The 23836-nt window shown below is 44.5% G+C and overlaps 1 protein-coding gene across 2 annotated transcripts in view; it reads left to right on the forward strand.

Moving 5' to 3' along the window:
• Window positions 1-20050: 20050 nt before the first annotated feature.
• Window positions 20051-23836, forward strand: part of SLC23A2 (solute carrier family 23 member 2) — a 151353-nt gene continuing 147567 nt past the window's right edge. The window contains exon 1 of one of the 2 annotated variants that reach the window (XM_060284641.1): window positions 20051-20071. The gene's annotated coding sequence lies outside the window, so the exon portion shown is untranslated. Of the gene's footprint in view, window positions 20072-20309; window positions 20451-23836 lie in introns of those variants that run through there. The other variant, XM_030872615.3, reaches the window with a different exon arrangement.

Below are 23836 nucleotides of genomic sequence, written 5' to 3' on the forward strand. Positions count from 1 at the left end.
CATTGATCTATATTTCTGTTTTTGTGCCAGTATCATACTGTCTTGATTACTGTAGCTTTGTAGTATAGTCTGAAGTCAGGGTGTCTGATTCTTCCACCTCCGTTTTTTGTTCTCAAGATTGCTTTGGCTATTAGGGTATTTTGTGTTTCCACACAAATTGTGCAATTTTTCATTCTAGTTCTGTGAAAAATGCCATTGGTAGTTTGACAGGGATTGCATTGAATCTGTAGATTGCTTTGGGTAGTAGAGTCATTTTCACAATATTGATTCTTCCAGTCCAAGAACATGGTATATCTCTCCATCTGTTTGTATCATCTTTAATTTCTTTCATCATTGTCTTATAGTTGTCTGCATGCAGGTCATTTGTCTGCTTAGGTAGGTTTATTGCTAGGTATTTTATTCTTTTTGTTGCAGTGGTAAATGTGAGTGTTCCTTCAATTTCTCTTTCAGATTTTTCATCATTAGTGTATAGGAATGCAAGAGATTTCTGTGCATTAATTTTGTATCCTGCTACTTTACCAAATTCATTGATTAGCTCTAATAGTTTTCTGGCAGCATCCTTAGGATTCTCTATGTATATTATCATGTCATCTGCATACAGTGACCGCTTTACCTCTTCTTTTCTGATTTGGATTCCTTTTATTTCTTTTTCTTCTCTGATTGCTGTGGCTAAAACTTCCAAAACTATGTTGAATAACAGTAGTGAGAGTGGGCATTCTTGTCTTGTTCCTGATTTTAGAGGAAATGGTTTCAGTTTTTCACCATTGAGAACAATGTTGACTGTGGGTTTTTCATATATGGCCTTTATTATGTTGAGGTAAGTTCCCTCTATGCCTGCTTTCTGGAGAGTTTTTATCATAAATGGTGTTGAATTTTGTTGAAAGCTTTTTCTTCATCTATTGAGATGATCATACGTTTTTTATCCTTCAGTTTGTTAATATGGTGTATCACATTGATTGATTTGCGTATATTGAAGAGTCCTTGCATTCATGTAATAAACCCCACTTGATCATGGTGTATGATCCTTTTAATGTGCTGTTGGATTCTGTTTGCTAGTATTTTGTTGAGGATTTTTGCATCTATGTTCATCAGTGATATTGGTCTGTAATTTTCTTTTTTTGTGACATCTTTGTCTTGTTTTGGTATCAGGGTGATGGTGGCTTCATAGAATGAGTTTGGGAGTGTTCCTCCCCCTGCTATATTCTGGGCAAGTTTGAGAAGGATATGTGTTAACTCTTCTCTAAATGTTTGATAGAATTTGCCTGTGAAGCCATCTGGTCCTGGGTTTTTGTTTGTTGGAAATTTTTTGTTTCTTTTTTTTGGCTGTATTGTGCCGTCTTGCTGTTCGTGGGCTTTCTCTAGTTGCGGCGAGCGGGGGCTACTCTTCATTGCAGTGCTTGGGCTTCTCATTGCAGTGGCTTCACTTGTTGCATAGCACAGGCTGTAGGTACACAGCCTTCAGCAGTTGTGGCTCATGGGCTCAATAGTTGTGGCTCGCAATACAGGCTCGGTAGTTGTGACACATGGGCTTAGTTGCTTCATGGCATATGGCATCCTCCCAGACCAGGGATGAAACCCGTATCCCCTGCATTAGCAGGCAGGTTCTTAACCACTGTACTACCAGGGAAGTCCCTGTTGGAAGAATTTTTAATCACAGTTTCAATTTCAGTGCTTGTGATTGGTCTGTTTATATTTTCTGTTTCTTCCTGGTTCAGTCTTGGAAGGTTGTGCTTTAGTAAGAATTTGTCCATTTCTTCCAGATTGTCCACTTTATTGGCATATAGTTGCTTGCAGTAATCCCTCGTGAGTCTTTGCATTTCTGCAGGGTCAGTTGTTACTTCTCCTTTTTTTTTTTTTGTGGTACACAGGCCTCTCACTGTTGTGGCCTCTCCCATTGTGGAGCACAGGCTCCGGACGCACAAGCTCAGCAGCCATAGCTCACGGGCCCAGCTGCTCTGTGGCATGTGGGATCTTCCCGGACTGGGGCACGGACCCGTGTCCCCTGAATTGGCAGGCGGACTCTCAACCACTGCGCCACCAGGGAAGCCCTACTTCTCCTTTTTCTTTTCTAATTCTGTTGAGTTGAGTCTTCTCTCTTTCTTTCTTGATGAGTCTGGCTAGTGGTTTATTGATTTTGTTTATCTTCTCAAAGAACCACCTTCTAGTTTTATTGATCTTTGCTATTCTTTCTTTCATTTCTTTTTCATTTATTTCTCATCTGATCTTTATGATTTCTTTCCTTCTGCTAACTTTGGGGCTTTTTTTTTGTTCTTCTTTCTCTAATTGCTTTAGGTGTAAAGTTAGGGGTTTTTTTTTTGAGATTTTTTTGGTTTTTTGAGGTAGGATTTTATTGCTGTAAACTTCCCTCTTAGAAGTGCTTTTTCTGCATCCCATAGGTTTTGGGTCCTCGTGTTTTCATTGTTATTTGTTTCTAGGTATTTTTAAATTTCCTCTTTGATTTCCTCAGTGATCTCTTGGTTATTTAGTAGTGTATTGTTGACCCTCCATGTGTTTGTATTTTTTACAGTTTTTTTCCTGTAATTGATATCTAGTCTCATAGTGTTGTGGTTGGAAAAGATACTGATATGATTTCAATTTTCTTAAATTTACCAAGGCTTGATTTGTGACCCAAGGTATGATCTATCCTGGAGAATGTTCCATGAGCACTTGAGACAAATTGTATTTTGTTGTTTTGGATGGAATGTTGTATAAATATCAATTAAATCTATGTGGTCTATTGTGCCATTTAAAGGTTGTGTTTCCTTATTTATTTTCATTTTGGATGATCTGTCCATTCGTGAAAGTGGGGTGTTAAAGTCCCCTACTATTATTTTTTTAATTAAAAAAATTATTAGTTTATTTATTTATTTTTGTCTGCATCGGGTCTCCGTTGCTGCATGCGGGCTTTCTCTAGTTGCCGCAAGCAGGGACTACTCTTTGTTGAGGTGTACGGGTTTCTCATTGTGGCTTTTCTTTGTTGTGGAGCATGGGTTCTAGGCATGTGGGTTTCAGTAGTGTGGCACGTGGGCTCAGTAGTTGTGGCTCGTGGGCTCTAGAGCGCAGGCTCAGTAGTTGTGGCACATGGGCTTAGTTGCTCCACGGCATGTGGGATCTTCCCAGACCAGGGCTCGAACCCGTGTCCCCTGAATTGGCAAGCTGATTCTTAACCACTGTGCCACCAGGGAAGTCCCCTCCTACTATTACTGTGTTACTGTTGATTTCCCCTTTTACGGCTGCTAGCATTTGCCTTATGCATTGAGGTTCTCCTATGTTGGGTGCATAAATATTTACAATTGTTATGTCTTCTTCAAGATCAAAGGATCGTTATGTAGCATCCTTCTTTGTCTCTTGTAATGATCTTTATTTTAAAGTCTATTTTGTCTGATTTGAGAATTGCTACTCCAGCTTTCTTTTGATTTCCATTTGCATGGAATAGCTTTTTCCATCCCCTCACTTTCAGTCTGTAGTGGGTCTCTTGTAAACAGCATATATACAGGTCTTGTTTTTGTATCCATTCAGCCAGTCTATGTCTTTTGGTGGGAGCATTTATTCCATTTACATTTAAGGTAATTATCGATATGTATGTTCCTACTACCATTTTCTTAATTGTTTTGGGTTTGTTTTTGTAGGTCCTTTCCTTCTTTTGTGTTTCTTGCTTTGAGAAGTTCCTTTAGCATTTGTTGTAAAGGTGGTTTTGTGGTGCTGAATTCTCTTAGCTTTTGCTTGTCTGTAAAGGTTTTAATTTCTCCATCGAATCTGAATGAGATCCTTGCTGGGTAGAGTAATTTTGGTTGTAGGTTTTTCCTTTTCATCACTTTAAATATGTCCTGCCAGTCCCTTCTGGCTTGCAGAGTTTCTACTGAAAGATCACTATTAACGTTATGGGGATTCCCTTGTATGTTATTTGTTGCTTTTCCCTTGCTGCTTTTAATATTTTTTCTTTGTATTTAATTTTTGATAGTTTGATTAATATGTGTCTTGGTGTTTCTCCTTGGATTTATCCTCTATAGGACTCTGCACTTCCTGGACTTGATTGACTATTTCCTTTCCCATGTTAGGGAAGTTTTCAAGTATAATCTCTTCAAATATTTTCTCAATCCCTTTCTTCTTCTCTTCTTCTTCTGGGACCCCTATAATTTGAATGTTGGTATGTTTAATGTTGTCCCAGAGGTCTCTGAGACTGTCCTCAATTCTTTTCATTCTTTCTTCTTTATTCTGCTCTATGGTAGTTATTTCCACTATTTTATCTTCCAGGTCAGTTATTCGTTCTTCTGCCTCAGTTATTCTGCTATGGATTCCTTCTAGAGAATTTTTCATTTCATTTATTGTGTTGTTCATCATTGTTTGTTTGCTCTTTAGTTCTTCTAGGTCCTTTTTAAACATTTCTTGTATTTTCTCCATTCTATTTCTGAGCTTTTGGATCATCTTCACTATCATTACTCTGAATTATTTTTCAGGTAGACTGCCTATTTCCTCTGTATTTGTTTGGTCTGGTGGGTTTTTACCTGGCTCCTTCATCAGCTGCATATTTCTGTGTCTTCTCAATTTGCTTAACTTACTGTGTTTGGGGTCTACTTTTCACAGGCTGCAGGTTCATAGTTCCTGTTGTTTTTAGTGTTTGCCCCCAGTGGGTAAGGTTGGCTCAGTGGGTTGTGTAGGCTTCCTGGTGGAGGGGACTGGTGCCTGTGTTCTGGTGGGTGAGGCTGGATCTTGTCTTTCTGGTGGGCAGGGTTGATTCATTGTCTATTCAGGTATTCCAGAGATGCAGCGTACCTCAAGTTGATTGTGAGGCTGCTGGGAGAAATTTCCCTTTCTCTTCTTTGTTCGCACACTTCCTGAGGTTCAGCTTTGGTTTTGGCCCCACCTCTGCGTGTAGATTGCCCTCAGGCTTCTGTTCTAGCCCAGACAGGACAGGGTTAAAGCAGCGGCTGATTAGGGGGCTTTGGCTCACTCAGGCCAGGGGGAAGGAGGGGTACAGAATGCAGGGCTCGCCTGTGGTGGCAGAGGCTAGCATGATGTTGCAACAGCCTGAGGCACACCGTGTGTTCTCCTGGGGAAGTTGTTCCTGCATCATGGGACCCTGGCAGTGACGGGCTGCACAGGTGTCCAGGAGGGGAGGTGTGGATAGTGACCTGTGCTTGCACACAGGCTTCTTGGTGGCTGAAGCAGTAGCCTTAGCATTAAGCCTCAGCTCCCAGTCCCCACCCACCCTGGCGGGTGAGCAGACAAACCTCTCAGGCTGGTGAGTGCTGGTCAGCACCGATCCTCTGTGCAGGAATCTCTCCACTGTGCCCTCTGCAGCCCTGTTGCTGCTCTCTCTTCTGTGGCTCCAAACCTTCCTCGCCCCCACCCCCACACCCCCGCCCAGTCCCCGTCTCCACCAGTGAGGGGGCTTCCTAGTGCGTGGAAACTTTTCCTTCTTCACAGCTCCCTCCCAGAGGTGCATGTCCTGTCCCTATTCTTTTGTCTCTGTTTTTTCTTTTTTCTTTTGCCCTACCCAAGTATGTGAGGGTTTTCTTGCCTTTTGGGAAGTCTGAGGTCTTCTGCCAGCGTTCAGTAGGTGTTCTGTAGGAGTTGTTCCACAAGTAGATGTATTTTTGATGTATTTGTGGAGAGGAAGGTGATCTCTTCTCCACATCTCACGCCTCGCCATCTTGAAGGTCCCCCCTCCTGTTGGTCATTTTATATTAAAAAAATACTTTATTGAGTGTGCAATTTAAAATTGAGTGTATTTTACAGAGTGTGGGCATTCATGAGCACAATCAAGTTTTGATCACTCCCATTAGCAACCATTCTCCATTTCGCTCCAATTCCCCCAGCCCTAGGCCACCACTAATCTACTTCTGTCTTTATGGATTTGCCTATTTTGGACATTTTGTATAAATGGAATCATACAATGTGTGGTCTTTTGTGACTTGCTTCTTTCACTTAGCATGTTTACAACGTTCCTCAATATTGTGGAAGAACTCAGGAATTAGTAATAAGAGACAAATAATTTTTAAAAATGGGCAAAAGTCTTGAACATTTCCCAAAAGAATATATTACAATGGCCAATAAGCACATGACAATATGCTGTTTATCACTGTCATCAAGAAAACATAAGTTAAAATTACCTCAAGATACCTCTTTACACATACCAGAATAGTTAAAATTTTTAAAATTGACAATACCTAGTATTAGAGGGTACGTGCAGCAACTGAAACCCTCATACACTGCTGGCAGGAATGTAAAATGGTGCAATCATTTTAGAAATCTGACTGGCAGTTTCTAGTATAGTAAAACGTACATCTACCCCATAACCAGCAATTCCACTCTTGGTATTTATCCACATGAATGGAAGATATATTTATCTGTAAAACGGCTTGTACACGAGTATTCATAGTAGTCTTAGTCATAAGAGCCAAAAATTAGAAAAATAATTCCAAATATCCATTAACAGTATCTTCATACTGAAACAGGAGGGAAGAAGGCAGGGCACAACCTTTGAAAGAATGACATAGCCCAAGGACATGACATAGACTGAGTAGAGCAAAATAGGTCCAGGAAGGCAGACAAGTCAACTTCCACTAGACCTAGAGCCTCAATATACGCTTATCGTAACACATCAGCAAGCTAAATGACACACTCACAGGTGCCATGACAGTTTCAAGGCCAACCGTAAGGATCAAAAAGATAGCGGTGGCCCAATTCCCAGAAATCCCCACCCCTTCTCGAAATAGTTGGAATACTCCTCCCACTCATTAGCCTATGAAATTACCCACCCCTATAAAAACTGACAACCCCATACCCTGGGGCCGCTCTTGCCTTCTGAGATGGTCCACGCTCTGTCTATGGAGTGTGTTTCTCTCTAAATAAATCCACTTGTTACCTATCACTTTGTTTCTCACTGAATTCTTTCTGCAATGAGATATCAAGAACCTGAGCTTCATTAAGTCCTGAAACCAGGTGTGTGATCTCAGTTGGAAGACTGTGGGTTTTGGCTGGGTTCAAGTCCTGGCTGCGTGGGTTTGAGTCCCAATCAGGATTTTGGCTGGGTTTGAATCCTGGCTGCATGGGTTTGAGTCCCAGTCTGATTTTTGGCCAGGTTGGAGTTCCATCCACGTGGGTTCAAGTCCCAATCTGGGGTGCATGGTTTCAGTACAATGGAATGAAACACCTCTCAGCAATAAGAAGGAATGAATGATTGCTATATGCAACAGTAAAGATAAACCTCAAAAACATCATGCTGAGTGAAAGAAACCAGACACAAAAAAAGTGTATATACTGTGTGATTTCATTTATGTGGCAAAACTAATCGATGGTAAGAAAAGTCAGAAAATGGTTACCTCTTGGGAGGTTACTAACTGGGAAAAGGCATGGGGGGAATTCCTAGAGTGATGGAGACATTCTGAATCTTGAAGTGGATGGTGGTTACATGGACGTATACAAGGGTAGATAGTCATCCAGATGTCCACTTAAGAAGATCTGCACATGTTACTCCATATAAATTATACCTCAGGTAAAAATGTTAAAGTTGTTCCTTGGCTTTGACCAGCAGGCAACTTATTCTTGTTTGGTTCAGCACTCCAGCAACACCCCCACACCCCCTCCACTCGTGCTGTACCTTTAGTCATAGCAACACTAAAAGAAGATGGGTATTCTGCTTTTTGAGCAGGGCTAGGGCTGACCTGGCTTGTGGGTGGGGCTGGCAGTGGTGGTGGGTGGCTCAGGGCAGCTACTCAGCAGTGCCCTACCAGGGGGAAAAAGAGAGTCAAGATTTATAGGGAGTTTTGACTCAGAAAGGAAGGAATTTGCTAGAATGAAAAGTTGTGTGTGAAGCACCTGGCACTGGGCTAGGAACCTTGTACTTTTGATCTCATGCTTCCTTCTGCTCCTTTTTGAGGTCTTTGCACACCTGCCTCCTCTTTTTGGCCCCAGGGCCAACATGCCTCTTCAGAGAGGCTGTCCTGGTTGCTGTATCAACATGGCACCTACCCCTTACTCACTCTCATCTTGCTCCATTTGAATAATAAGTCGTGATCTGGAATGATCCCCTGGTATCTGTTGATTTGTCCTTGACTCCATTTTAATTGTAAACTCCAAAAGAGCAAAGACCATGTCTGCCCTGTGTGCTGCAATAACCGCAGGCTTAGTGCAGTGCCCCACTCAGAGTAAGTCCTCTACAGATATTTATGGCATCAGTGAATAGTAGCTGTTATGAAGCTGGAGCTATTACTGATTTCACTGTTGTTGAATCAAAGAGGAAAAAGGTGTTTTTGAGAAAGAGCTTAGAGGAGGCTGAGGGGTGGCAAATAGTGGGGAAGTCCAAGGTTGGTGAGAATGACAAAAAAGTCAGTGAAATTGGAGATTGGCTGGTGATGATGGAGATGGGGGCTGATGGAAGATATAAAAACCCAGGGAAAATAGTTTCGTTCCAACAGAAACAAGAATCAGAAAGTTTTGAGGCCCATAAGCCCAGGCCAGGCCTTGGCTGACTCTCCCCTGTTCTGTCTCTCCAGAATGAGGTATCCCTGCTGCTCTGTGGCCCCCCAGTTTCCACTGGGTAGATTCGTGAAGATGAGGGCCAAGTCTTTATCTCCAGCCCTAAGCTGTCTCCCAAGCTCCTGACTCATGTTTCTAAATATCATCAGACATCCCTAGTTTGGTGTCCCATAAACATGCAAACCTTAACAAGCTCCAAACACAAAGTCCTTTTCCCCCTCTGGTTTCCAGCCTCTCGACTCTCTACTCACAATCCTGTGTTCCCAATAACACAGTGTCATCTGTGAAGTTGACATCTAACCATCCACAAAATTGGGCTCTTAGATGATTTTCATCTTTGGTCTTTCTCTCCAAATCCTCTGTCTTTCAAATCCTGTCATTCCTAATAACAACAATAAAAATAATGATAATTATTATTTTTATGGCTGCCATTTAATTGTTTCAACAATATTTTGAGAAAGGTACTAGCCATGGGACCTTAGGCAAGTTAACCTCTCTGAGCCTCGGTGTCTTTGTCTGTTGTGTGGAGACAAGAATTGTGTTACCTCATAGGGTGGCTGTGAGGGTTACACTAAGGATAACAATGGTAAAGTTTTTGGAACAATCAGTATCTTGATTGTAGCAAAGTGCTCGGTAAACATTATTGCCACTAATATTGTTTTTTCACTATAATTGACCCATTTTGCAGGTGATGCCCAGTTAGGTTAAGTAACTCTTCCAAGCTCACATAGATGGGTTTTTCCAGTCTGGTTCTTCATGTCTATCCCTACTGCCATAGCATTAATTATCACTTCTCATCTAGACTTTTTCATCACCTTTTAAGTAGTCTTCTCTCCAGCCATCTCTTTGCCTACTCTCCATTTTCCACACTTAGTGCAGAGAGTTTAAGAAACATCTCAAATGCCTATATGCTTTCAGTGCTCCGCCCAGATGCTCAACCCACCCAGGGTTCCATTGACAATTTCCTTATGTCACTCACCTGGTTTCTCTGTGCTTTTGCTTCCAGTGGCCTACATCTATATTCTCTTTAGAGGACTGTCTTATATCTGTACTGGGCTACTGGAACTGCTCTGCCTAAAAGCACAGAGAGGACAGGAGCTTATGACTGAAAAGTGCTGACTGAAAAGTGCTGGGGTATGAGCAGCCAGCTCCCTTGCCTTGAGATATAATTTATGCTCCAGAACTACCCTATGAGATCAGGATGAGGCTGAGAACTTACCTAAAATTGCCTGTCTTAGCTTCTGATCTTTTCCTGTTCTGTTTTCCCCACTGTCTTACCAATTTCTCCTGGCAGTCTTTCCTTCATAAATCACTTGCAAACAAACCCTTATCTGAAGTCTGCTTCTGGAAAATCTGATCAAAGACATTGGGTCTTAGGGTGATATACAAGGCTCTCAGAAATTTGGCCTGGCCTCTGTCTTTAGTTTTGTAGTGCTTGACCTTGTGAATGAACTATGTAGTATTTGTCTTGTGGATCACCTGGAGAAGAGAGAATTTGACTCTTAGGTGAGGCATCACAGTGTAGGCCAGCCAAGAAACTCATGACATGGTGTAGGAGACTAACCTGAGTACTGTGGAAAAGCAGGTGGGAAGAATCATTGACTAGAGAGAGAAAGGTAATATGCAGATTCTAGTACACGTTTATTGCAGAAACTTCAGAACTTCAAATACAACAAAGAAACTGATAGTCACTTGTTTTTGTTTTGTTCTTTAAAATATTTAATTTATTTATTTGGTTGCTTTGGGTCTTAGTTGCAGCAGGCAGGCTCCTTAGTTGCGGCTCGCTGGCTCCTTAGTTGAGGCTCGCTGGCTCCTTAGTTGAGGCTTGCCAACTCCTTAGCTGTGCATATGAACTCTTAGTTGCGAGATGCATGTGGGATCTAGTTCCCTGACCAGAGATCGAACCTGGGCCCCCTGCATTGGGAGTGTGGAGTCTTAATCACTGTACTACCAGGGAAGTCCCCTGAGAGTCACTTGTAATCCTACCACCCATGGATAATTACTATTGATATTGATATTTTATTGTATCCCTGTTAGTTACCTGTTGCTGTACAATAAATTATCCTCAAATGTAGAGGCCTAAAACAAAAGTAAACATTTATTATCTCACTTCTGTGGTCAGGAATTCAGGACCAGCTTAGCTGGGGCTCAGGCTTAAGGTCTTGGGAGGTTTTAGTTTAAGATATCAGCTGGGCCTGCAGTCAGCTGAAGGTCTGACTGAGACTGGAGAATCCTCTTCCAAGATGACATGCTCACAAGGCCTTTGGCAGGGGGCCTCAGTTTCTTGTCATATGAACCTCTCCCAAGGGCTGCTTGAGCATCCTCATGACATGGCTGCTAGCTTCCCCTAAAGCAAGTGATCCAAGAGAGAGCAAGATGAAAGACACAAGGTTTTTTATAACCTAGCCTCAGAAGTCACACACTGTTCTTTCTGCTATATTCTTTGATTACACAGGTCAGCCCTATTCATTGTTGGAGGGATGTTTACCCTGTTTACCCATGTTTACCCTGTAAACCATTCACCTACCCATAAAACATTCACAAGTGTGTGAATAATAGGGGGCAAGGGTCACTGGGGGGTCATTTTGGAGGCTGGCTATCACAATCCCCCTCCACTCTTCTCTCTCATCTTCTATTTATCTCTTTTTTACTGTACATACTATCTTTTGTAGGAAATAATACAGGTTGCTCACCCAACTGCCATTCCCTTTTTCTTTCTTGTTAATGGAGCACCAACTCATTAAGGTTTTATTTTTAAGGATTCTTAGTAGCAGACAACATAATCTTCTCTAGCAGAAAGTGATATGTGTTGCTCAAAGAATCATTGGCAGGGCTGAAGAAACATGGTCTATGTTAGAGGTAGGTACATTATGGCCAGCAGGCTTGCTGCCAATTTTTATAAATAAAGTTTTACTAGAACACAGTCACACTCATTTGTTTACATATTGTCTCTAGTTGCTTTCACACTACAATGCAGAGTTGAGTAGTGAAGTTCTAATGATGGCCACTGGAAAAGAGTTCCTTGCTCTTAAAAAGCTGCATAGGCAAAATAGTCTCTCTTCTTCAGTTGGGCATTACTGTGAATGCATGCTACACCTGGAACCACGTTGCAACCATGAGGAGAGTTAAGCTGATATGTTAAAGAGATGGGATGGAAAGATGAAAAGAATTTGGGTCCGCGAAGATGTCATTAAGCTACTAATTAAACCTAAACCCATCCTTACCTCTGGGCTTCTTGTTAGCAGAGAGAATACATTTTCCTTACGCACTTATATTCTTTATTCCTTACACATAAATAGGACTCCGCATTCTTTGCTATTTTCAGGCAAAGGTAATCTAATTTATATGCATTTCAAACTGCTTTTGGCTTAGATTTCATGAACACTTTTTCCTGTCATTTGATATTTTTCTACATCATCAAACAAAATGGTTGCAAAATGGTTGCATAACACTTGTGTTGAAATGTATTTAACAATCCCTCTTGAGAATTCCCTGGTGGTCCAGTGGTTAGGACTCCACTTTTCCACTGCAGGCACGGGTTTGATCCCTGGTAGGGGAACTAAGATCCGTCATGCTGTGTAGCTCAGCAAAAAATAAATAAATAAATAAATAAATCCCTCTTATTAAATATTTACATTTCCCATTTTTATTATTACAAATCATGCTATGATAGACATCCATGTCTGTAAGTCTTTGCACACATTCATAATTATTTTCATAGGATAAACTTCTATGGGTAGACTTGTAAGATTAAAAGGTAAGCACTTTTTAAAGTCTTACAATATATATTACTAAGGTTTCCAGAAAGGTTGTACCAATTTAACTCCCACCAGGAGTGTGGGAAAGTTTTCATTTCCTCATATCTTCACCAACACTGGGTATTATACAGTCTCCTGTGCTGGAGGAGCCCCCTCAGGCTCATCTCTGGGGCTTCACTCCTCTCCAACTGCACTCTCTCCTCCTAGATGATCCTATTGGATCCATTGGCTTTATTTATTTTTTAAAATATTTATTTTATTTATTTATTTTATTTGGTTGCGCCAGGTCTTAGTTGTGGCTGGCGTGCTCTTAGTTATGGCAGGCGGGCTCCTTAGTTGAGGCTTGCCGGCTCCTTAGCTGTGGCATGTGATCTCTTACTTGCAGCATGCAGGTGGGATCTAGTTCCCTGACCAGGGATTGAACCCAGGCCCCCTGCATTGGGAGCGCAGAGTCTTAACCACTGCACCACCAGTGAAGTCCCTCCATTGGCTTTAAATATTACATAGCACTGATGACTCCCAAGTGTGTAACTCCAGCCCAGTCCTCCTCCCTGAGCCCATGTACATGAATCTGGATGAAGCTATCCAATTGTTCCCTCTTGAGATGTCACAGATAGAAGTCTCCCAGACTGTCCTCCATCCCAACCCTCCTCCATTCTTCCCATCTATGGAGTGGCCCCTCACCTACCTGGCTTCCCAAGCTCCAAACCCAAAAGCCTTCCTTGATTTCTCCCTTTCCTTTATGCTCCATATACAGCCCGTTAGCAATCCCTGTCATTTTATCTTCCAAGGATATTTTGAATTGGCCTCCTTATCTCCATTTCTACTGCTCTCACCCCAGGCCAAGCCACCATCTTCCATCTGAACTACTGTAACTCCTCTCTGTTCTGTTTGCTTTACCCTTGACTCCTCCAATACATTAACCACATGGCAACAGAGTGATCATCTTAAAACAGAAATGAGATCATGTTATTCCCCTGCTTGTACCCTCTAATGACTTCCTATTATACTTAGAAACCCTGTTCCATCTGAGCCCCTCATGACCTCTTCCTCAATCTCATTTCATCACATTCTCCCTCCTACCTTCCATGTCCCACTCACACCAACTGCTTTTCAATTTCTCAAACATGACATGCTCTTTCCTGTCTCAGGACATTTATCCTTGCTATTCCTCTTTCTAGAATGGTCTTTTCACAGCTCTGCATAACTGGCTTCCTTGAGTCTTGGCAATAATGTCCCCTCTTTAGTCCTTCTTTACCACTTTACCTAAGATGGCCCCCCAACCTGGATTACAGTCAGCCCCTTTTATTGTTCCTTTTTAGCACTTACCACAGACACAAATATTATTTACTTGCTGGCTGCCATTTCATGTCTTAGAACACAAGTCTACTGGGTACCAGAAGCCCAGCCAGACGTTGGGTATACAATTATTTCTCTTCTGACCTCCCATACTTACCAGTATGTAGGCTCACTGGGGCAGGTGAAGTGAGTTTTGTCAATGATGTCTAGCCCAGTGCCTTCCAGGTAACATGTGACCAGTGAAGATTGGCTATACTAACTTATATCAGATGTAAGTGGTGCAGCCAACAATCTGGGCACAAAGGACCTGAATTCCAAGTGACCTTATATAACTGGAGACGTTATCGAAAAAAAAGAGAATGAAATTTAATATGGATGGAGTGTAAACATAGCCCATGGAAAGAATGAGTGTGTGATATTACGACTCAAAACAAATTGTGGGCTCAGTTCTACAGCTAGATTAGGCCTCTTATACTAATAGGTATTTTGTATTTGTAAAGGGCTATGAAAAACATTTGCAGAAAACATGTTCACAGTAATTATATCATTTAATCCTTATACCCACCTAGGTGGTAGATAGAGTAGACAGAATTGTCTTGAGTTTGCATAATAGGACACCTACGTGTAGCTTGGTTAAATGGTTGCCCCAAGGTCACTCAGCAAGGCAGAGATGGGGCAGGGACCCTGTGCCTTTTCTCTAAGGCTGCAGGAATAGTATGTCACATTTATCCTAGCACTAAAGAATATTCCAAATTAAACCTTCACATCCTACAGTATATATACACACATCCCTGTTTCCTAAAGTGCACATTCCTGGAGACAATAACTTGTATCAGTTCACCTTCTTGGGCCTGACCTTTTGCCCCAGAACCTACTCGAGACTGGGGCTTCATTGCTACTTTCTTTTGGAGATGGACCATGTTATTTAAAATGGGGAATACCCAATTTATTGGATATAAATCTGTTAACTGGATTTTTTTCTAAGTCTAGTTATTGCATTTACTTAATAAAGACTTTTTGTAGTATACATACAGAAAAATGCACATATCACAAGTGTGCGGCTTAATGAAATCTCACAAAGTGAATATGCTCGTGTGCCTATAGCACCCAGATCAAAGCAAAGAACGTGGCCAGCTCCTTGGAAGAACCTATGGTCTTCTCTTTAATCATTATCCCCCGACAGGGCAACAGCATCCTGAATTCCAACAGCCTGGATTAGTTCTGCTTCTTTTCTACTTTATATAATTACTGATGGATTTTTATTCTTTTTCCATTTTTTCCCCAAAGACTAAGTGTCTCCATGAGGGTCTAGGTTCAAATGAATCCCTTATTGAATAAAGTTTTATTTTATTTTTACCCTGCATTTGAGGCCTTTTGTGTTTTACCTCTAATTTGTGTTTCTCTCTTAGCTTCCAGTTCTCCAGGAACCTGGAAGTTAATCCTGAGTCTTTCTCTCCCTTCACATCTCACCTTCCATCAGTGGCCAGACTCCATTAGTTCAGTCCAACCTCTGAGATCATTAAGTACTTACTGAGAATCTACTGTGTGGCAGGCACTATTTTAGCTGCATGCAGAGTTATATAGATCAAGATCTCTGTCCTGGAGGAACTGACAGTTAGTGAGGGAGGGAAGTGAGACAGAAAAACAAATCATTTCAATATAAGTCCATTCTAAATACTAGGAAGTACCCCAGGCTACACTTACACCAGCTGAGGGGCTCAAGAGAGGTTTCTAGGAGAGGCCAAGGTGAGACTTAAAGGATGAGCAAGAATGATCCAGAAGAAAGAGTAAGATGTCCAAGCAGAAGAAACAGCTAAGCCCCTGAAGGGCTTTTGAGGGGAAAACAGAAACAGACACAACCACACTCCCCCCACCCCCACCCCTAGTGTTTGAAGCAAGCAGGAGGAAAAGGAATCTGAGAAGGAGACAGAAAAAAAAATGGTCAGAGGTGTAGAAGAACCAGAAGGAAATGCAGTCACAAAGCCAAGGAAAGAGAACTTTTCCTGAGGGAACATAGCACTAGCTATGCCAAATGCCTCCAGAAAGTTCTAGTAACATGCGTACAGAAAAGATCCCTTGGATTGTGCAGTTTGGAGGAAATGGCTAATCTACCTGGGCAGTTTCAGAGGAAAATAGGGACAGAACCAGATTGCCAGAAGGTGAAGAGAGGAGGGATGTCAGGATGAGGAGACAGGGACTGGAGGCAGCTCTTTCCAGAAGCTGAGCTGAGAAGGGGAGAGAGGTACATGAACTGGGAAGGAGGCAGGTTTTAGAAAGGAGTGGTCAGTGCCGGAATACAGGGCAGGAGGACAGCTGAGGGTGGGAGGCCTCAGAGGGCTCTTTAGTCCAGAGGTTGGGAAGAGGGAACACACCGCTCATGAATGGTCTCCTGGGAGCAGGAAGCAAGTAGGGAGTATGGACAGATAGGGAATTTGAGGTTGATGGGGATGGGTAAGAAAGTTCACCTGTGAGGGACTTATAAAGGATGGTCTTTGTCCTTTTGTATCTGACTTCTTTCACTTAGCCTAATGTCTTCAAGAATCATCCTGGTTGTAGCACATATCAGAATTTCATTCCTTTTTAAGGTCAAAAAATATTCTATGTATAGATGTACCATAAGATGACATCTTCACCACCAGGCTGACCACCAAGAGAGACAGCTGTGGGTACCAGCAGTCAGGTAACAGTGTCCTCAAGGTACAAGGAGAGGCTGGGAGTGCAGGTGAGAAATCTGCAAGGAGTCAGCAGATAAGAGGCTAAGGCTGCCTCGGCAGGAGGGCTGGGCTTGGTGGAGAGAATACCAGCGTCTTTGTGGCTGACAGGGCTGGGCTTCAGCTGCGCTGGGTGTGGGGGTGAGAGGGGCTGAGGAGGGAGGGATCTGAGGTCAGGAGGGGCTGCTGAGCAAATGGGGACATGGAGGAGGCTGAAGGGGCAGGGGACATGTCTCCTTGAGCATCCTCAGTCATAAATCCCTGTGCTCTCCAGTGTGTGTTTGTGACAGGTAAATTCCCTGAACTTGTATTCTGGGTTAAGGGTGCATGCATTTAAACAGATATTTTAACAGATATATGTGCATTTAAACAGACAGATATCTCTAAATCCTATTCCAGAAAGGGCAGACCAATTTAGACTTCCTCCCACAGATTTTGAGAGGATTCATTTCCCTTTGCCATAACCAACCTTGGATGTTATTAATCTTTGCCAATCTGATGGGTGGAAAATGATGTAATGATGACTAAATTTTTGTTCCTTTTTGGGGAATAGAGGCCCCAGTCCTCAGAGAGGGACTGGGTTGTGTTCTGTAGTGATCAACCACTAAGCACATGTCCCTCCAGGCCTCAGGCTAGCTCTTTCCTGCCTGCTCACCACCTGGATGCTGGTATTCTCGCTTTGCCGACCTCAGTTCCAGACTCCAGAGAGATATTGGAAATAAATATTGTAAAGATAGCCCCGAGCTACAATTACCTCTCAAAAATAAAACAGCCTGGAAATGACAGAAATTTCAATCAAATTATCCAGGACACAAGATGTTCTTGATAAATTCTGTTGATTTAGTTTAGAGAATGGAGTGGGGGAGGAAAAAACCCTGCTTGTACCAACTCTAATAGGAAAGGAAAATGAATAGGAAATAAAAGGAAATTAATAGGAAAATATTCATGTATTTTTTGAATTAATAGTTAATTGATGATAAAAATAATTATATATAAATACGGATGTATTCAAGCACTAAATAAGCATTTTAATCCTCACAAAAACCCTGGCAACGTTGAAGTCAGGGTCAGCCTCTGACATCAACTCCAGTCTGCCAGCAGTAAAAAGTAGTACTTTGTACAGAAAAAAAAGAAAAGCAGCTGGAGACGACAGAGATGGGTCTTGAATGCTGTCCTGTCTATACTGTTTCTTTTTACCCAGTTTTTCTGTAGACCAGGAGGCCCTGAAGAATTTCTAGGAGGGGTGTGAGGTGGTCAGTTCTGCGCTTTGAGATGATTACAATGATGGCTTTGGGAGATAACTCTTGAGGCCAAGAGGCGAGAGAGAAGCTTTTTCAACAGTCTGAGGAAGAACAAGTGAGGGTTTGGGATGGTGGACACAGAGAAGAGAATTCCAGACACACTTTCCCACTCCAGCTGACCATAGGTGACAGTCAAAGTCAAAGTTGATTTCAAAGTTTCTGGTGGCAAAATGAGAAACCTCAGATAGAAGCAAGTTTGTGAGAGGAGGATAAAGAGTTCAGCAGTGGAGGTGCCATATTTAAAATTCCTGGGGACTTCCCTGGTGAGAAAACTCCGCGGGCCTGGGTTAGATCCCTGGTCGGGGAACTAGATCCTGCATGCCACAACTAAGAGTTTGCATGCTGCTACTAAGAAGTCCGCAATGTTACAATGAAGATCCCGCGTGCCTCAACGAAGACCCGGCGCAGCCAAAATAAATAAATAAATAAACAAATATTAAAAAGAAAAATTCTAAAAAAAAAAAAATTCCTGGATAATATCAAGGAGAGGTTATCTGGAGGACAATTGGAAATGTGTGCCTAGAAGTTCAGAAAGATGTCTGTCTGGTCTGGAGAGAGATTTGGGAGTCATGAGGAGATGGCTGATCTTTGGAGGACAGGGCAGGGGAAAAGATGGAGAGAAAGGAGATATTAAGGAAAACAAACATTTTTAGAGGTGAGCATAGGTAACTCTTACATCTCTGAGAGGGAAGTGGGGGGGGGTGTAGGAAAAATTGTAAGACCCAGTGGTATTATTGCTAGAGAAGAGTTTTGAGAAAGAGGGAGAAGTCAATGGAATGTTACAGAGCCATCAAGGAAGAAAAGGACTGCAAACAGGCAACTGGATTTGGCAACTAGAAGGTCACTGGTGACATCGAAGAAAGCAGAGAGTGACAGCACCTGAGGAGTGATGGGGAGGATAGGAAGGAAGACAGGCAGGAAGGTGGGAGAGGCCAGGCCAGAGGAAGTTTTTTAGGATAGAGAAAATCTGTAAGTGAGGGAGAGGGAGACCCTGAGGATGCAATAGTTAGCTCTCCCGTTTCTGCACTCGGGCTTTCTCTAGTTGCGGCGAGCAGGGTCTACTCTTCCTTGCGGTGCTCAGGTTTCTCACTGCGGTGGCTTCTCTTGTTGCAGAGCACGGGCTCTAGGCGCGCGGGCTTCTGTAGTTGCGGCTCGCGGGCTCTAGAGCGCAGACTCAGTAGTTGTGGCTCACCGGCTTGGCTGCTCCCTGGCATGTGGGATCTTCCCGGATCAGGGCTCCAACCCGTGTCCCCTGCATTGGCAGGTGGATTCTTAACCACTGCACCACCAGGGAAGTCCTGTTAACTCCCCTTCTTTTATCTGAGATATCTCATCCTTGGCTGAATAAAACACTTAGTACCTCCTTCGCGGCTCCACACTGATACCCCCACCCCCCCGCCACCCCCTCCTCGCCAAAAAAAAAGGGTTGGCTGGAAAAGGCTCTCTCTGGTATAGGAGGATGGTAGAGATGTTAAATGGACAGGGCAGTGTGAATTTTCTCACTGGTCACAGAATTTTTGTCCCTTATTTTCTCCATCTTCAATGTGGATCAAAACACCTGGTCTTCCAGGGTGTACTGAATTTTACAAGCCAACTCTTGTATTTTAAAAATACATGTTATTAGAGAAGTAAATAGGATGACATTATTGATTCTCAAAGACTTGGACCACATCTCTCTATTTTATAAAATTCCCACAGTTGATGGTCACTCCCCCGCCCCCCCATCGATATCTGTGATATCTGTAACATCCAGTCCCTCAAACTGTGTAAAACAGGCAGAAAACTCTGATGATAAAATCTGCTCCTCCCCATGTAAGGTCAGACACCGTTCACGGTTCTTTAGCTCTCTCGAGTTGCTTGGGGCACTAGTCGGTTATTACTCGGTTGTAATAGCAACTAGACTGCAGCCTCAAGATGGAAGGTGCTATGAGAGTGCTAATTATTAGGTTTTTGTTTGTTCGTTTGTTTAGCCATGTGTTCAGATAGTCTTCAGTAGTGGCTCGCAAAGGGTAAACCCCAGAGAACAGCATTATCATCACCTGGGAATTTGCCAGAAATGCAAAATCTGGAGCCTCACTCCACACCTCTGGCCTCAGAAGCCCTGGGGGTGGGGCCCAGCCACGTGCATCTTGAGGCAGTTAAGGTGAAGTCGCGCTAAAGATTGAGGGCCACGGATTTACCTGAGGCCTTTCCGCTCAGCCGCCCTTACCCAGCGGCATCTCGGGCTGCACCCTGACCCACGGAATCAAAACCTGCACTTAAACACGACCCTCAGGGGAGTCTGAGAAGCCTCGGTCTATATTACCGTGTTTGTATAAGGTAATGAGGACCTCTTCCCCAGTAAGTTAAAAAACCTGACAGCCTAACCGGAGAAACGGTGAAAGCGCCTTGACATCCAAACCATTGAGCCCAAGGCGCCGCAGATTGCTTATCTTCACTGAGAAATGACGGCTCGGTGTCAGGCTGAGTAAAAAGGGGGTACGAGGAGGGGGAGACTCCGGGCGAGCACTCCGTATTCCAGGTGGGTCCCCAGAATCAGGTGTGACTGGAAGGCAGGAGAAGGGGGGCGCTTTCCACGCAGGGGGGCGGGAAATAAAATGAACTTGGAGGGCGGAGAGGACGACGGGGGGGGGCGCCTGGGAGGCCAAGCGGCTCGCTTAGCTTGGCAGGCGCTGAGGGGGAGCCCCTCCCTCGGGGGAGGCCAGAGGGCGGGGGTCGGGCGCGGAGAGGGAGGTGGGTCCGGGCCGGCGCGGGGGCGGGCGGCTCTACGGCTCCCCGCCCCTGGCCCGCCCCTCCGCGGCGCCATTTTGCAGGCGGCTGTTGCGGGGACCGTAGGCTGCGGCGGTTACTGCGGAGCCGAGGCGCGGCGGCAGGACGGGAGCCCGGCGATCTGCAGCCAGGTGAGAGCCGGGCCGCCGCGCCCCCCGCCCGGCCCAGGGGCCGCACCTGCCGGGCCTGGCCGCGAGGGGCCCGCCGCGCCCACGAGGCCGGCCAGGCACGGCCCCCGCGCGCTGTCAGCGGCGCGGCCTGCGCCCCCACACCGTGGCCTGTTTCCGGGGTCCCCCGGCCACCCTGACCGCGGGGCCCCGGGATGCCCGGCGACCCGCAGCCCCGCCGGGTCCCCGGGCGCTCAACCCTGCCTGCGGCCGGGGCCGCCGTGCGCTCGGGCCCTCAGGCCGCGCCGCGGGGAGGCGAGTGGGGTCCCCCCCAGGACCCGGTCGCCGCCGCCTCCTCCCCGGCCCTCGGCCCGCGCGGCCTGGGGTCGCTCTCCGGTCGGCCGTCCGCAGGCGGTGCGCGCGGGCATCTCCGTGCCCCCAGGAATGCAGGGCCATCAAGAGGGGCAGCGGAGGGGGGTGCCTTTTACATTTTTGCCTTTTTTCTCCCCTACAGTGGCTGCGCCGAGTAATTTTAGGAGCTCTCGCTCCGACCCCAGGGCCTTTCTGTCTGGCCAGTTCCCCGGGGGTCGCCGTCCCCCTTGTTGCCACCTTGCTGGAAAGAGAAATTGTCATTTTCGAGTGTGACTAGTTTATGGGCGCAGAAATTTCTCCTTCCTATGACTCTAGATGTCCCTTTGATGGGCAGCTGATAGGGATTCGGCCTACAGGCTGGGGGTTTTAAGCATGACTGATGGGAAATTCTTGATTGTCAATCCAAAGGGTAAGTGAGGGCAACTGCGGGCGGAAGAAAGTCACTTATAAGGGATTTCTGGGTCTGAGGCATTAGCAGTTGCTGACTACTTTTAGTCGTGCAGTGATGGGAGAGAGGAGGGGGAAGATGCTGTCCCTGCTGATATTTGGACGTCTGTGTGCAGAGAAGGCTGGGCAGTGTGAGGACGTGCACAGTCTGATTTGAGCTGTTGTTAATTGGCATGTGATCTCCCTCACCCAGTTTCTTCCTCTCTGAAGCCAGAGGTTAGAATCACGGATGGTTGGAACATTTTAATTTTCATATTTTTGCATTTGAATGCTGTTGGACTGGGGCCTCGCCCTTCCAAGTTGTCTAGACCTGCCTTTTCACCTTTGCATATGACTTGGCCCACTTGACCCCTGAAGGTGAGTCTGGTGAGATTTATAAAAAGGGCCTTTTGGCTCAGAAATTCTGAATTCTGTACAGGGTCATGGTTGACTCTATCAGGGTCACTTGTGAACCTATCACTACTGGTCTCTTTTCACTCATCCAAAATTTAATAGCTTTGGGTCTCCTGCCTTCTAGAAGCCCAGCAGTGGGTGTGCACAGTGTAAGCCCTCATGACACACCTGTTAGTTAAAAGGGGGTGAGTAGGTGTGTCCAGCTGACAACCTGTTTCACCTGACAGCCTGAACATGAGCTATCTGCTTTCTAGACTATATCGTTGCCAAAATGGTGACCAGCTTCTTTCTTTGAATACCAGGGCATTTCTCTTTTGGTTTCTTTGCTTGGAGTGAGGAGTGATTTTTTTTTTTTTTTTTTTTTAAAGAAACTAGGTATTTCAATAACTTTTCGTAGTAGTTCCCTCCCGCTCCCAAAGATGGTTGTGTGGCAGTTGTGTTTTCTGACTGTGGCACAGCCAAGCCGAGTTTTAATGTCTGTTAGGATGTTTGAAAACTGCTTATGAAAGTACCTGTGTAGAATATTGGATAGGGTTTTGCTAGGTTTCATGCAACACTGCCTATCTGGTTTGTGTAGCAAAGGCTAGTGGATTTATAATAACATTGCAGAAATGAGTTAGATGTACATCAGCTAATTTGGTGACAAGTGCTGTTAATCCAAATATTATTGACTAAAACCCAATCTTTTGCCTTCAAGTAGCCTAAGGTCTAGTGTGTTGGATACTGGAAATCCTGAGTTGGTTATTGCCACCATCTTCAGTGTCTCCAGAGACAAACTGGGGATCCATTTGGGTACTCATTTCTGGCATCACTGGTGACTTAAGGGTTTTTCCCATTATGGTTAAGGGAATTAAAAGTCAGCAGTCATAATTTGCAATTACATAGTGCTTTGTACTTGTAAATGAAAGCTTTTTAAAAACTTTATTTAATCCTCTTATGCTGTATTATTTATTTATTTTTGGTTGTGTTGGGTCTTAGTTGCTGCGTGTGGGCGGCGAGCGGGGGCTACTCTTTGTCGCCGTGCTCGTGCTTCTCGTTGGGGTGGCTTCTCTTGTGGAGCACAGGCTCTAGGTGCGCGGGCTTCAGTAGTTGTGGCATGTGGGCTCAGTAGTTGTGGCTCACAGGCTCTCGAGTGCAGGCTTAGTAGTTGTGGCCCACGGGCTTAGTTGCTCCGCGGCATGTAGGATCTTCCTGGACCAGGGCTTGAACCCATGTCCCCTGCATTAGCAGGCGGATTCTTAACCACTGCGCCACCAGGGAAGTCCCTCATGGTATTCTAACTTAAACATTTTGCAGTCCTTCCCTGACCTGTTTCCAGGCCTTGCCTAAAAACCTCCCAACATGCTAGTCTGTTCCCAGTGCCAGGTAACCTCATTAATTCATTTTCATTCCCTGCTGTTTTTCCAGTTATTCTCTCCTCAGAGGGCCTGAGTCTGGGCTTTCTTTCTTTCTTTTGCTGGGGAGCATTCCTGCTTCAGGTTAAGCTGTGAGCTACTACTAAGCGGTTTAAACTGGTCCTTTGTGCTCCTTGTGGCACTCTCTTCATTTTCTCCCTGGCTTTGCTATTTCTGGCCTGTTGTTTTGTCACCGGTTCTAGATTGTTGTCTCTCTAAGAATTGAGGTCTGCTTGCAACTTATGCTTTTCACAGGCCTCCCCACATTTAATACATGTATTGACTGCCGACTGTGTGCCAGGTAACGATCTTGGTGCTCCAGTTGCTGCATAGAGATTTCTTCCCCACACAGAGCTCACACTCTAGTGTGGAGGCAGACAATGAGACTTTGTGCTCTGAAGAAGAATCTGACAGAATTGGGGGTATTAAGTGTTGCCGTGGGAGCTGAAATTGTAGGAAATGTAGAACGGGAAGCTCTGAGTCATCTTTGAGTGAAGATGTGAAGGAAGTGAGTCATATGGATATCTGGGGGAAGAACATTCCCGAGGAGGAAACTGCAGATGCAAAGGCCCTGAGGCAGGAGAAAGAGAATAACAATGGGAGTTGAATCATTTAAGGCTGTGTGGCACCTAGGAAGGCCTGTAGATTTTACTTTGAGATGGGGTAGGAGCCATTGGAGAGTTTTGAATAGAGGAGGGATAGAGACATGCTGGTTGTTGATGTGTGAGAATAGAATGAAGTCAGGGTGAGCAGGGTAGGGCTGCAGGGCAGGCAGCGAGTACAGGGCTGAAGATGGTGATTGAG

Source organism: Globicephala melas, chromosome 15, assembly GCF_963455315.2.
Source record: "Globicephala melas chromosome 15, mGloMel1.2, whole genome shotgun sequence".
Taxonomy (NCBI): Eukaryota; Metazoa; Chordata; class Mammalia; order Artiodactyla; family Delphinidae; genus Globicephala; species Globicephala melas.